Raw genomic sequence first — 15,462 nt, 5'->3', positions numbered from 1 at the left:
ATTTAACTCTTGGTGGCATATATGTTTTTTGGATAACCCTTAAAAGAAACCATTGAGGTTGATAACACTGTCCTATTGTGCAAATCAGTAACTTATCTAAATACGAAGAAACAGTAAAAGGTGGAAATGCCAAAGGAGGTGTGGATCACCCCGAAGGCCATGATCCGGGTGGACCTGAATGAACAAGGGTATTTTCATGATGAATTGATTCTGAATTGGACCCTGAAGCATAGGTCATATTGAGTTTTGGAGAGAGTTCATAGCAGAAATAGGAGTTATAAAATTAGACATAAACTGTGTTAGCCTTTTCTTGGGGGTTTATGGCAGGATGAAAACTGGTCCCCAAAAGTGCCCTGATCCTAACCCCTGAAGTGTGCGAATGTTACCTTATATGGGAAGAGGGTCTTGGCAGATGTGATGGAGTTAGATATTTTCCTAATTGGCCCCCAAATGTGATCACAAGTACCCTTACAATAAGGAGGCAGTGGGAGGTTTCACTCAGAAGCAGAGAAAGCAACCACAAGACTAGGAAGGCCACAGAGAACTAGAAGAGCCAGGAGGTGGATTCGCCCCACAACCCCCAGGGGGAGCACAGCCCTTGAAGACCTTGCTTTTAACTGGTAAAAATTGTGTGGAACTTCTTTTCTGTGTTGTTGGGTGTTGTCATTATAGACATGCCTGAACCGGCTAAGTCTGCTCCTGCCCCTAAAAAGGGCTCTGAAAAAGCTGTGACCAAGGCCCAGAAGAAGGACGGCAAGAAGCGCAAGTGCAGCCTTGAGGAGAGCTACTCCGTGTACGCGTACAAGGTGCTGAAGCAAGTCCATCCGGACACCGGCATCTCGTCCAAGGCCATGGGAATCATGAACTCCTTCGTCAACGACATTTTCGAGCACATCGCTGGCGAGGCATCGCGCCTGGCGCATTACAACAAGTGCTTGACTATCTCATCCAGGGAGATCCAGACCACCATACGCTTGCTGCTACCTGGGGAGGGGCCAAGAATGCCGTGTCCGAGGGCACTAAGGCTGTCACCAAGTATACCAGCTCCAAGTAAATATAATATGCCTAGCCGCTGTTAACAGAGAGGGCAATGGCACCCCACTCCAGTACTCTTGCCTGGAAAATCCCATGGACGGAGGGCCTGGTGGGCTGTAGTTCATAGGGTTGCTAAGATTTGGACATGACTGAGCGACTTCACTTTCACTTCACTTTCTGCCTTCTAGAATCTTAAGAGAATAAATGTGTGCGTGTGTGTTTAAGCAGCCAAGTTTATGGTAATCTTTTATAGCTATCACAGGAAATACTTTGTTGCTGTTTAGCCACTAAGACAAGTCCAACTCTTTTGAGACTCCATGGACTGAAGCCCCCCAGGCTCCCCTGTCCATGGGATTCTCCAGGCAAGAATACTGGAGTGGGTTGCCATGCCCTCCTCCAGGGGATCTTCCCCACCCAGGGATGGAACCCGAGTCTCCTGTGCCTCCTGCAATGACAGGCACATTCTTTACCACTGAGCCACCAGGGAAGCGCCACAGAAAATAATACAAGGCTTAAATAACCTTAGCTTGATCCCAGTGATCGGTCCCAAAATTCTACATCGTAGGGGCTGACGCACAACAGTCTGATTCCAACCCGGCTCTTGAGACTTCCCTTATGCGGTGTTTCACAGTGAGGATGCTATTTTCACTTGAATGACAGGTTTCGGGGGGAGGGAGTAGTGAGTGTCAGCTACTCTGTAGCTGTGTTGCATGGGCTTCTCCTGGTGGCAGCTTCTCTCACTATGAAACAGGGCTCCCGGGCGGGCGGGCTCAGCAGCTGAGGTGCTCGGGCTTAGCTGCTTTGCAGCACGTGGGATTTTCCAGGACAGGGATGGAACCCACATCCCACAGTCAAATCCGCATTGGCAGGTGGGTTCCTATCCATGGTGCCATCAGGGAGTCCAATCCTCTGCTTTCTTAACCTATTCTGTTCTTTGTCAAGAAGGGTGCTAGCTTGGGGCTAAATGGATATTATCTCATTTAATCCTCAGGAAGGTAGTTTATCTTCGGTCATCAGCCTTAAAGAAATTAAGCGACTGCTGACTGTGACAGAGAAGGGACTTACTTTGCATTTGTCAAATTCCAAAGAACATGTGCTTTCTGCTTTGAAATGTGTGAAAAAATCTTACTGAACCTGAACTTTCAGCAGAACCTGGGCACTCTCTGTCAATGGATGGGCTTGATTAGGTTCATAAAAGAAGAAGATGAGGACTTGTGAAAGTCTGTATGGGAAAGGATTTATTCTGTGACTGTCAAATAAATGCAAGTCAACTTTTACCTGGCTCTGTTTGAAAGAAAAACAACAAATTCATTTCAGAAAGGGAACCTCATTTAAAGTTTTTTCGTGGATACCTGTAATATAGCTGCAGAGGTTTTGACACTGTACCATCTGCTGCTGCTAAGTCATTTCAGTCATATCCGACTCTTTGTGACCCCATAGACGGGAACCCACCAGGCTCCCCTGTCCCTGGGATTCTCTAGGCAAGAACACTGGAGTGGGTTGCCATTTCCTTCTCCAATGCATGAAAGTGAAAAGTGAAAGTGAAGTCGCTCAGTCGTGTCCAACTCTTCTCGACCCCATGGACTGCAGCCTACCAGGCTCCTCCATCCATGGGATTTGCCAGGCAAGAGTACTGGAGTGGGGTGCCATCTCCTTCTCTGGACACTGTACCATACACTCTCACAATTTACTTAAAAGACAGGTAAGAGCATTAATGTTTCAGCTACAGAAAACTGGTGGGAATTGGGCTATCAGTTCTGGATAAATACCCTCCCCCTTAAATGCAGATCAATGAATCAGTGCAAAGGAAGAGGACTGTGTGTGCAATTCGCAAATATCTTAGACCCTTGTTATACAGGATAAAACTCCTTGCAGAAGAGCTGGAATCCAGTGTTTCTAAACCCCACAATGATTCAGGATTGAAGCAGCTGTTATTGAAGGCATAGGAGATACTGCTCCATATAAATGCACAAGCCACCTTCCAGGTGGACAAGGAATGTCTGAGTATTAGCTGCTTGTGTATAGGGAGCTGCTAAGAGTCTAGAGGAGAGAGACTTATCACAGTAGAGAGGGTCTTCTGCAAAGGAAGGAAGATTTTGTAGCAACACAAGACAGATTCATACATTTTATGATCCAGCAACATTGCAATGAATTTGCTCAAAGGTAAGAGTTTAGTGTGGAGTAAAGTATCAGACGTGGAGCTAGAAGATGCAGCTCACTGTTCTTCTGCCGCTTCTTAGCGGGGTGTTTCTAACCAAGAAGCTTCCATTTTCTGAGTTTTCATCTCTTAAGCTGAATACAATATTGCATATTCTCTATAACTGTGAATCATTGCCACCTGATGTACAGATATTTTTAAATGATGATGTGGCTGTTAGATCGGGGATTCTCTTTCTGTAGGACCTCTTGGGATGTTGCTGTAGGATGTTGCTTTTTTTAATTTCCCAACACATGAGAAGGAAAGGGTAAATGTGACAGGATAAAGGGAAAGAAATGTCCCTGATGCGTCAAAGAAAGCCATCCTGCCTGGGCTGATGGCAAGTTGCCTTGCTAAGAAGAAATATGGCTGGTGGGCGGCTCCATCAACACGGACTTCCCTTCTGGGCGTCTGCACTGCTTTTTACATAGAATTACTGCACACAGTAGCATCAGTTTTTTTCCAATAAGCCATTCATGCTAGCTCTGTCTTTCTAGCTAGATAACTAAATCTCTGAGGCTCTGTTCCCTGGGTTAGCCTTCTCTCTGCCTGCCCTGTGCTTCACACCATGCTAGGCACACAGACTATACAAGAAATATGCCATTGTCTTTAAGGAATAAACATTTAGGGAAAGCAGTATATACAGAGGGTAAGTGTGTATTTTGACATTAGATAAACCTGAGTTTAAATTATGCCTCTCCCACCTTCAGGACCTTCGATGAGATATATAACCTCTGAAGTCAGTTTTCCCATCAGAAAAGTGGGAACAATGTGAAGTAACCACTCCCACCACAACAGGTAAGGAAGACCATGAATGTCACATGCTTAGCCCATGTAGATGTTGGATATTATTTGTGTTGTTTCCACCAGATTGGGCAATAAAAAATGGAACGGTCATGTGAGCAGGGAAAACTTCTACAACAGCAACAAAACCCACGTCACCCTTGCCCTAATTACATCTCACTGTATTACTTACCATCTGAGTCACCAGCGAAGCCGATTTCATCTTATTGCACTTTATTTATGTCTATCATCTCATTCATGTTCTTTTGAAAATGCATAGGTTTTAAATAAAGTCAAGGAAAAAATGCAAGGAGCTATATTTATATAAGTAGTTCATTTTAGGCACAAGCATATTAATGTTGTAAAATTTGGCATATTTTGGCACTGTGAGGTAATTACCAGGGGAAAAAATGAAGAGAAAACAATATTTTTACTTTCATGACCCTGTTGAGCAGGTAGTGGTTTTAACCTCAGTGAAAGAAAATTCAGTGATGTGTCCAAGAGATGAGCAATATATGAACAAAATAAAATTATTAAAAAAAATTTAGAGCTAAGGAATCCAATCAGTATTGCAAAATCTTAGTATATTATAATTACATATGTAATATATAATGTGTATGTTACATTCTTTTAACCCATATTTTCATAAAACCCAGTTTTGTTAATGCTCCATTATGTTAATATTCAGAATAACCTGAGGTGGAGACCTAGATATTGTTAAATTTTGTAATCTCACTCATAGGAAAGAAAACTAAGGAGAAAAAAATGACTGAAACTCACCAAGATCATGCAGGAAATTAGAAGCAGTTCTAGGAAGGGAAATGCAGGGAAAAGTCAGATTATGAATGGCCTGGTATGACCTTCAAATGACTTTGGCTCATAGAGGAAAAGGGTACTTATCATGAAGTTTTGTACATTAAAACAATCTGGTCAAAATGGGAATTAGCTGCTGCAGTGGGGAGTTTTAATTAAAGAGGAACAAGACCAAGACCGTGAGCCACGTAGTGGTTATTCCAGGAAAAACATATGTTACAACGAAGGTGTCAAACGGGGTCATGGTCCTAAGAACGGAGAAACTGCTGATAGAAACAGGATCCTCTTTCCATACACTTGTTTGAGAGGTACCGTAGAGATGGAGACACAGAGCACAGTGGGGAGACTGGCAAGATTTCTTTAAACCTGGATAAGAACTGAGAGTGTTTAAAACAATGGGGTAACGTTTCGGCAGAGAAGGAAATGTTGGGAAAAAGTGAGAGGTGGGAGGCTTGGGTGGGAAAGAAGAGGGTGAGGAAAATTCGAGAGCCGAAGTCGGATTTGAAGCAGGAGGCGTCCTCCCACCAGAGTCTGGGTGGACGTCAGGTCTGAACATGCAGCCAGACCGGGAACCACTGGAGTGGCAGCCTGTGTGTGCGTGCTCAGTCACTCAGTTGTGCCCAGCTCTTTGTGACCCATGGACTGGCGCCTGCCAGGCTCCTCTGTCCATGGAGTTTTCCAGGCAAGAACACTGGAGTGAGTTGCCATTTCCTATTCCAGCACGGTGGAGCGTATTCAGTAGTAATCTAGTACCTACTGTGTGCAAAGTACCGTGTGATGGCATTTGCATCAATTCAACCTCTGGCTCACACAAAATGTTGGTGCAATGTTGTTTCTGTCTCAACAGCAGGGTGTTAGCTTAAGGAGCATCCGTTTAGTCATCAGAGCAAGGCTCTCACTGTCAGGATGTTTGGTTTCTGCTATTGGTTCTTCTCTGCAGAGTACTGAATGCATAGCTGAGGGTGAATCCTTAACCTCTTAAATATGACCTCAATCTGTTTCCTTATGAAAGAGACACGTGTACTTATCTGTGAAGCAAAGGTTTTGAGACAATTTTCAGTGATGTCTCACTTTTCAGGAATGAATGAAAACTTTCAAAATGGACAATATCTTAAGACTCCTGATCTCAGCAAGTCCCCAACCAGCACGTATGATTATCATTATTTTATTGCAGAATGAGGAGCAATGCTCCCTGTGATGAGAGGTGCCAGAACTAACATCTAAGACCAAGACGGCAGAGCAGCACCAGGTGCAGGGTGCTTTTCTGTAGAGCCGCGCCCAGTATCGCCTTGGTGTCCTGCAGCTGCGACCACGGTGCTAACCTCTGTTGTCTCCAGATATGCTGACCACTGCTAGAGTTTTGCTGTGATGCGACAGATTAACTAAACAAGTTCTAGTAACCTTTTCAAAGACAATGGTGCAACTATAGCACGATGTAGTCGTCGTTTCTTTCTGTTCAAGCCCATATCCGCGAGAAAGATGGTTCACAGATCATAAGATAACACGACAGGGGACCAAGACTGACTTTGATGATGCGCAAGAGTGAATACTGTCCAACTGCAATAGGAAACAAATACAAATGACTTGTAAAGGAACCAATTTGATGGTAATTTTCATTCTTTTCCTTCCCTTTAAAACGTTTGAACCAAGTTTTATTGGATCAACCCATTCACTCCATTTGTCAACTATTCACACGGATGTATAAAATAGAAGATAAAGTAGACAGCCAGCCAAAGACAGTCTTAGAATTCAACCCAAGGGTGTCTGACTTAAAAACTTTTCCATTACGTTGCCTCCTTGAATAAGGTATTTGAATGTATCCTGCATATATTAAGGGTAAAATAACTATCATATTTTATTTTTCAAAAATGATTCAGGCAGGAATTGATAGCTTATATAGGATCCTGGGTGTTTTCTGCTCATGGTCCATATGTTTAATATCTCCCTTTAAAACATATATTTTTACTGTGTGCTATCAGTTCAAGCTGCCTTTCATAGAAATTCTTTCAAGTCTAAATAAGATCATATGCATGTTCATTAAAAGAGATGAAAAAACAGCATTTCTTCCAAAAAATAGCAGCATTTTGTATAAACAGTGCATGCATGCCAAGCTGCCTTACAGTCACATAGCTGCAACCCGATGGACGATAGCCTCCCAGGCTCTTCTGCCCATGGGATTCTCCAAGCAAGAATACTGGAATGGGTTGGCATGCCTTTCTCAAACCCACATCTTCTGCACTGGCAGGCTGTCTCTTTACCACTAGCGCCACCTGGGAAGCCGGTATAAATAGTAGCTGTGGGGTTTGTGCATCTCCAGATGGTGCTAGTGCTAAAGAACCCACCTGCCAATGCAGGAGACACAAGAGATTTGGGTACGATCCCAGGGTCAGGAAGATTCCCTGGAGGAGGAAATGGCAACCCACTCCTGTAGTCTTGCCTGAAAAACCCCAGGGACAGAGGTGACTTGCGGGCTACAGTCCATGGGGTTTCAAAGAGTCAGACATGATTGAGCACACACACGCATGGGATTTTTACATGAATTATTCAAGTCCAAAACAAAATATCTGGGGTTTTGCTTTATTTAAATAAACCATCTATTTTTACTACAGTAGAGGATCAAAGACATTATGCTTCTAATACTGACATGGAAAGGGATTAAATCATGGGTTAGGTAAAAGAGATTAAAGGGGGAGGCTTGGTTTTGCAGGCTAATTGGTACCTAGGCTCTGTGGACCTATGTTTTTAATGGTGATACTGCTAAAATTCTGCATAAGGATTCCAAACTTAAGATACTGGAATGAAACTATGTTATTTCCTTTTCTAAATTGCCTGTTTTGCCTCTCAATACTGAAGCTAATAAAAGCTAAGAGCATCCTAGTGGAATACCTAAGCTAGCTTTTTGTTTTTCTGGCCTAGACCTACTCAACAGTAAATCAGAACAAAAACAGCTATTTCAATCAACATTAATAGCATACAAATGTTAAACATTAAACTTTTCAGTTCAGTCACTCAGTCATGTCTGACTCTTTGCGACCCCATGAATTGCAGCACACCAGGCTTCCCTGTCCATCGCCAACTCCAGGAGTTCACTCAGACTCACATCCATCGAGTCAGTGATGCCATCCAGCCATCTCATCCTCTGTCATCCCCTTCTCCTCTTGCCCCCAATCCCTCCCAGCATCACAGTCTTTTCCAATGAGTCAACTCTTCGCATGAGGTGGCCAAAGTACTGGAGTTTCAGCTTTAGCATCATTCCTTCCAAAGAAATCCCAGGGCTGATCTCTTTCAGAATGGACTGGTTGGATCTCCTTGCAGTCCAAGGGACTATTAAACTTTTACATAAGTTCAAATGTTAAAGGTAATCAGAAAGCAACTACGACAAAATGTAGTTGAAAGCTAATATTGTTCAGTAACATTTTGTACAATTATCCAAGTTGCTACAATTTTAATCTAAGTGATTTCTTTTCAATATTAACCAAAATCTGGATTCTTAATGAAACATACACAAGGAAATTTATACATTAGGACCTGAACACTGATATTGATGGAGAAATTATTTTGTGTTGATACTTCTCATTCTGGAGTTAATAAAAATTATTTCTATACTTCCACACAGACTTCATATTTTCAAATGACATTATTCAGATTAACCGTGGTTGATTACTAGTTCCAAAGTGTGCCTGTCAAAGGCTCTATGAGCCTGGACCTTACGTCTTATCTTTCTCTCCAGTTTTGCAAAAGGAAACCTACACTTAATTTCAAACAATTCTGTTTAGTTGCTAACTCATGTCCAACTCTTTGTGACCCCATGAACTGTGACCTGCCAGACTCCTCTGTCCATGGTATTTCCTAGGTGAGGATATTGGAGTGGGTTGTGATTTCCTCCTCCACGGGATCTTTCCAACTCAGGGATCAAACCTGTGTCTCTTGCACGTGTCTCCTGCATTGCAGAGTCCTTACCCGCTGAGCCACCAGGGAAGCCCCTCAAATGACTCTAAATAGGTTTAATTTTTTTTTCAATTAAACACCAGACTAATTAGAGCACAACTTTCTGATTAGTTTATTCCAATATTTATTTGTTTTTGTTAGTACTCAAAATCTTTCATAAGAAAATGTCTTTGTCCATTAACTTGTTAGCAGTCTGGAGCCAGAGCCTTCTCAAATTTTTAGAAAATAAATTTAATAAATAACTATTCTCGGGCAACACACTGCTATTTTCTAAGTTGCTTTTACTTTTCAGAATTACATTGATGATTTGTGTCATGCTGAAAGTGGTTTTGAGAGAGCAGATGTAATAATCTACCTGGAAATGAGCCAACCCCTTCAGATACCACACTAGCAAATGGTCATGGGCATTGTGGGCACAGAGCAGGCAATTCTCAACAACAGGAGGTATTTTTGACTCTGGCTATAGAAAATCTTTAACAGAAACCACTGTCAGAGTAGCAAGAGGAGCAAGAAAGATCACTGTTGAGTCCGAATGGTGATAGCGATGCAACCTCCTTTGTCTCCACTTGGGTGACAGGCACCTGTCCCCACTGCCTTCCACCCCTTGGCTGATTTCTCACCAATCAATACTTTTTAATGGATGAAAATTGTTCCTGGTGGTTGTTGCATTAGTAACTTGAAACCACCTTTCCTATGCATTGAAACAAGCATATTCTATTCTATGATTTGTATTATTACTAGGAAACCTTTTAAGGAAAGAAGAAAATGGTCACTGTTTGCAGGTGACATGATATTCCACATATAAAATCCTAAAGACATCACCAAAACACTTTTAGAGCTCATGAATGAATTCTGTAAAGTTGCAGGATACAAAATCGATACACAGAAATCTGCAGCATTTCTATGCACTAACAATGAATTATCAAAAAGAGAAATAAAAGAAACAATTCCATTTACTGTCACATAAAAAATAATTAAATACCTAGGAGTATATCTACCTAAGTATATACAAGACCTATACGCAGGAAATTATAAGAATCTGATGAAAGAAATCAAAGTTGATACAAACACATAGAAACATATACTATGTTCTTGGATTGGAAGAATCAATATTGTTAAAATGAACATAATATCCAAGGCAACCTACAGATTCAATGCAATCCCTATCAAGTTACCAATGGCATTTTCCACAAACTAGAACAAATTAACATTTTTTTCAGTTCAGTTCAGTCCCTCAGTCGTGTCCAACTCTTTGCGACCCCATGAACCACAGCACACCAGGCCTCCCTGTCCATCACCAACTCCAGGACTCCACCCAAACCCATGTCCATCGAGTCGGTGATGCCATCCAACCATCTCTTCCTCTGTCATCCCCTTCTGCTCCTGCCCTCAATCTTTCCCAGCATCAGGGTTTTTTCAAATGAGTCAGCTCTCCACATCAAGTGGCCAAAGTATTGGAGTTTCAGCTTCAACATCAGTCCCTCCAATGAACACCCAGGACTGATCTCCTTTAGGATGGACTGGTTGGATCTCCTTGCAGTCCAAGGGACTCTCAAGAGTCTTCTCCAACACCACAGTTCAAAAGCATCAGTTCTTCGGCACTCACAAAAGACCCTGAATAGCCAAGCAATCTTGAGAAAAGAACAGAGCTGGAAGAATCACATTCCCTGACTTCAGATGACACTACAAAGCTACAATAATCAAAGTAGTATGATACTGGTACAAAAACAGAAATATAGATCAATGGGGCAGGATCAAAGGCGCAGAGATAAACCCACACACTTACGGCCAATTAATCTATGACAAAGGAGGCAAGACTATACAATGAAGAAAAGAGTCTCTTCAGTAAGTGCTGCTAAGAAAATTGGTCAGCTGCATGTAAAGAATGAAACTAGACTACACTCTAACACCACACACAAAAATAAACTCAAAAGGGATTAAAGACCTAACTGTGAGATCAAATACTATAAAAATACCAGAGGGAAACATAGGTAGAATACTCTTTGACATAAATCATAGAAATATTTTTTGGGGGGATCTGTCTCCTCAAGTAAAGGAAATAAAAACAAAAATAAACAAATGGGACCTAATTAAACTTAAATGCTTTTGCACAGCAAAGAAAACCATCAATGAAACAAAAAGACAATTGAATGGGAGAAAAATTTACAAATGATATGACTAATAACAGACTAATACTGAATGTATACAAACAGTTCATACAACTCAACATCTACTTTTTTCATTGGAAAAGTCAGAGAAAAATTTCTGCAGCGTTCTCTGTCTTTCTCTCTTTATATATGTATATAAACACTAAAGTAAAATGCGGGGCTTCCTTGGTGACTCACTGGTGAAGAATCTGCCTTCGATGCAGGAGACGTGGATTCAATCTTGGGGACAAGAAGATCCCCTGGAAGAGGAAATGGCAACCCACTCCAGTATTCTTGCCAGGAAAATCCCATGGACGGAGGATCCTGGCAGGCCACAGACCATGGGGTCTCAAGAGTCAGACACGGCTTAGGGCATAAACCACCACTGCTGCTGCTGCTGCTAAGTCGCTTCAGTTGTGTCCAACTCTGTGCGACCCCAGAGACGGCAGCCATCAGGCTCCCCCGTCCCTGGGATTCTCCAGGCAAGAACACTGGAGTGGGTTGCCATTTCCTTCTCCAATGCATGAAAGTGAAAAGTGAAAGTGAAGTCGCTCAGTTGTGTCCAACTCTTAGCGACCCCATGGACTGCAGCCTACCAGGCTCCTCCGTCCACGGGATTTTCCAGGCAAGAGTAGTAGAGTGGGTTGTCATTGCCTTCTCCAAACCACCACTACCACCACCAAACTAAAATGCAAATTGCTAAAAAGAAAGGAAAAAAAAAAAAACCCAAACACCTAATTTCAACACTATGCACTTACTAGAGACATTTTAAATTCATAAGACCAATTTTGTCATTCATATAAAATACTGGCTACAGGACCTGAGCTATTAGGGTCACAGATATTGTGGACCCCCGAAGAATCCTATTCTCAAATAGACAGGGCTACTTTTACCCTAGGCAGAGAGTCTTATTCTGACGACAGCTGAAAACTAAACTTCTAGCAAAGTGGAAGCCTCAGGATTCTCACCAACAATCAATTCTTGCTTTGAAACTCCAAGAACCCCATTGAAACATCATGGATGATAACAATGAGACTGGTTTCCTAATTCACTCACTGTTTCACTTGACTTTGAGCAAATTATTTCCTCTCACGGTTCTCAGTTTCCTCAACTGTCATATGAGGAATGTCAAATCAGAAAACTGCCAAGGGTTTTTACCTCTTAAAAATTGTAGAGACCCATGATTCTAGAATTTGCTATCCAACACCTTCTCTATCTAAACGTTTTGAGTACATACAATGTGCCAGACACTTTTCTGAATGTTTTACATGTACTAAGTCACAGTATCTTCACAATATCCTCATCAGGCAAGTTATATTTGGTACCCATTTTATAAGTAATCTGAAGCCTATAGAGAGCTTAAGTATTATGCCTGAAGTCACAAAGTTAGTTTGTGGTAAAAATGGGATTTTGACGCAGGTGGTTAAACTTACGCATTAACTATCCCACTATACTTTCTCTCGGAGAAGGCAATGGCACCCCACTCCAGCACTCTTGCCTGGAAAATCCCATGGATGGAGGAGCCTGGTGGGCTGCAGTCCATAGGGTCGCTAAGAGTTGGACACGAATGATTGACTTCACTTTCACTTTTCACTTTCATGCATTGGAGAAGGAAATGGCAACCCACTCCAGTGTTCTTACCTGTAGAATCCCAGGGACGGCAGAGCCTGGTGGGCTGCCGTCTCTGGGGTCGCACAGAGTTGGACACGACTGAAGCAACTTAGCAGCAGCAGCATACTTTTTCTAGATTTTTCCAAAGTGTTCTGTAAAACATTAGTTCTCTAAAATTATGGTGATGGAAAAAAAAAAAAAAAACTTGTGGTCTATTAGTTAGGGCTGTTTTCATTTTAAATGGCAGAAATATTAATCCAAACCCACTTAAGCAAAAATGGTATGAGCTCACGATGCCAACACATCCAGGGTGGGAGGTGACTGGCTTGACTCAGATCATATCAACAGCAATTCCAGTCCTCACACCCTCAGACCTTCTCATGACAGAGTAGCAGACTTTCTCCTAAGTCCCAGTAAAAACACAGCTGTGTCATAGTATCTCTGACTAGCTCACATGTCCATATCCAAGCCCATCACCGTGGCTGGGAAAGGGCAAGAGTTGACTGGTTTTAAGCCTGTAACTCATGCTCCACCCTGGGGTTCCTGGAGGAATGACTTCACCAAAACAGTATGCACGAAAAATGAGAGAAGAAGTGTCTTTCCAGAGGGAAGTCAGGGCGTGGCCACTAACACTGGCTGATGTGTGCGCATGTGCTAACATTGGTTGACAGATATCAACAAATGTCCAAGACATGGAGTTAAGCTTATTTCTAAAATACTCCATAGTTCATTTTTATGTCATATTTGATATAAGCACCTTGAAATTGCCAAGAAGTTCTGCAATAAAGAATTTGTTTCAACTCATCATTTTCCAAATTTATTTGGTATGGTACAAATTATTCATGTAAAATTTATTAGCATCTCTTTGAACTAGTATTTATGGAGGACTTATTTTGGAGGATGACACTGAAGTTCAGCTTCTGACACTTAGAAGCTAACATAATATATAAGACATGCAAATGATCCCTCATTTCATGTTTCCTACATCATCAACATCCTCTGACTCACATAAATCTGCCTTATATTGAGCAGTATTAAAAATAAAACTCATACAGCACATAATATTTTTAACAATGCTATTCACTGAATCATTTCAAGATGTGGCTGTTTGATTATTTAAACATCAGTGGAAAGCAGAATCACAAGTTAGAATGTCCAAATAATTGATAAGGAGTTTGTATCAGCTTTTGTAAAACTGGAACAAGCTTCAGTGGTTTCCCTGTTTGGCTCAGGTAAAGAATCTGCCTGCAATGCAGGAGACCCAAGTTCGATCCCTGGATCAGGAAGATCCTCTGGAGAAGGGAATGGCAACCCACTCCAGTATTCTGGCCTGGAGAATCCCAGGGACAGAGAAGCCTGGCAGATTACAGCCCACAGGGTCACAGAGAGTCAGACACGACTGAATGACGAACACCTTTTACTTTTCCGTGGTTTAAACCACAAATATTCATTGTTTGTTATGACTTTGTAGGTTGACTAGGCAGTTCTTCCGGACTGGATCAAGTCAGCTGGACTGGCAGGTCCAGGATGGTCTCAGGCTTGTGTCCGGTCTCTGGTTGACAGGCTGGTATGCCAGAGCTTATCTGTTTCGTGTGCTCTTTCTTGTCCAAGTAAAAAGCATGGCTTCTTAATATGACTGTTTCACATTTCAAAAAAGATCAATAAATGAAGGCAAGCTTCAAACTGCAAGCACTCTGCAAGCCCCTGCTTTCCATCGTCTGCATTGTCTCGTTTAATATCCCAATTGCTGTGGCAAGGGACATGACCAAATCCAGCTCTCAGTGAGAAAAGCTACACGGGCGCGTGACAAAGTCACAGGGGCGCAGATGTAAAATGGGAGGGCTCAGGGGCCGTTTCTACCACAGAGCTCTTAAAATCTGCATACCTGAATCCCAGGTTTAGTTCATCAATCGAATGGGTTAACTGCTGAAATGAACTGCAAATATCAAGCTTTCACTTATTATCAGAAAGTATTAGGCAAATATTTGTATTTCTTCCTACGCTGATTTTCAAGCAGGTTAAACTACAATAAATGGGTTACCTGGGTGGTGCTAGTGGTAAAGAACCCGCCTACCAATGCAGGAGAAGGTAAGTGATGTGGGCCTGATCCCCGGGTCAGAAAGATTCCCTGGAAGAGGGCATGGCAACCCACTCCAGTATTCTTGCCTGGAGCATCCTATGGACAGAGGAGTCTGGCAGGCTACAGTCCATGGGGTAGCAGAGAGTAAGACAGGAATGAAGCAATTTAGCGTACAAGCAACTACAATAACTAGACTGGTCCTCATTGATCTGTGTTTACAAATAGATGTGGCTTATGGTAATGTCTATCTGTTACATGTATTTGATCAATTTTGCAGCTAAAACAGTAATTTTGAACAATATTACCACTAGGTACTTAGTCATCAGTATAGGGCTCATCTGACAGTTTCATCTTAATGACTAAAATGACTATTTGACCACTTTAATTTGACCGTTTATAAGGTAATCAATTGTTTTAAATATTGATCTGTAAATTACATATCCAGGAAATCACATAAACCTCGTCTCAGGCTCTTTATAATTTAAATGTACTTTTAGTCAACTATGCCTCTGATTCACAATGTACCAATGTAGATTTGAGACACATGAAGACTTAAGAAAATAAAAGTTTTAAGTCCTCTAGTTTGATTGTTAAGGTGGAAAGTACAATTGAAGGTTTTTTTTCAGTTCAGTCAGTTGAGTCACTCAGTCATGTCTGACTCTTTGCAACCCCATGGACTGTGGCATGCCAGGCCTCCCTGTTCATCACCAACTCCTGGAGTTTACTCAAACTCGTGTCCATGGAGTCAGTGATGCCATCCAACCATCTCATCCTCTGTCTTCCCCTTCCCCTCCCACCTTCAACCTTTCCCAGCATCAGGGTCTTTTCAAATGAGTCAGCTCTTCACA

General features: G+C 42.0%; 1 pseudogene; it reads left to right on the top strand.

Moving 5' to 3' along the window:
• Nucleotides 1-674: 674 nt before the first annotated feature.
• On the top strand, nucleotides 675-1,054 carry LOC138991167 (histone H2B type 1-C/E/F/G/I-like; annotated as a pseudogene).
• The last annotated feature ends 14,408 nt before the right edge of the window (nucleotides 1,055-15,462 follow it).

The sequence above is a fragment of the Bos mutus genome, chromosome 16 (genome assembly GCF_027580195.1).
Source record: "Bos mutus isolate GX-2022 chromosome 16, NWIPB_WYAK_1.1, whole genome shotgun sequence".
Taxonomy (NCBI): Eukaryota; Metazoa; Chordata; class Mammalia; order Artiodactyla; family Bovidae; genus Bos; species Bos mutus.
The sequence above is the reverse complement of the archived record's forward strand: the minus strand, read 5'-3'. Positions and strand labels throughout refer to the sequence as shown.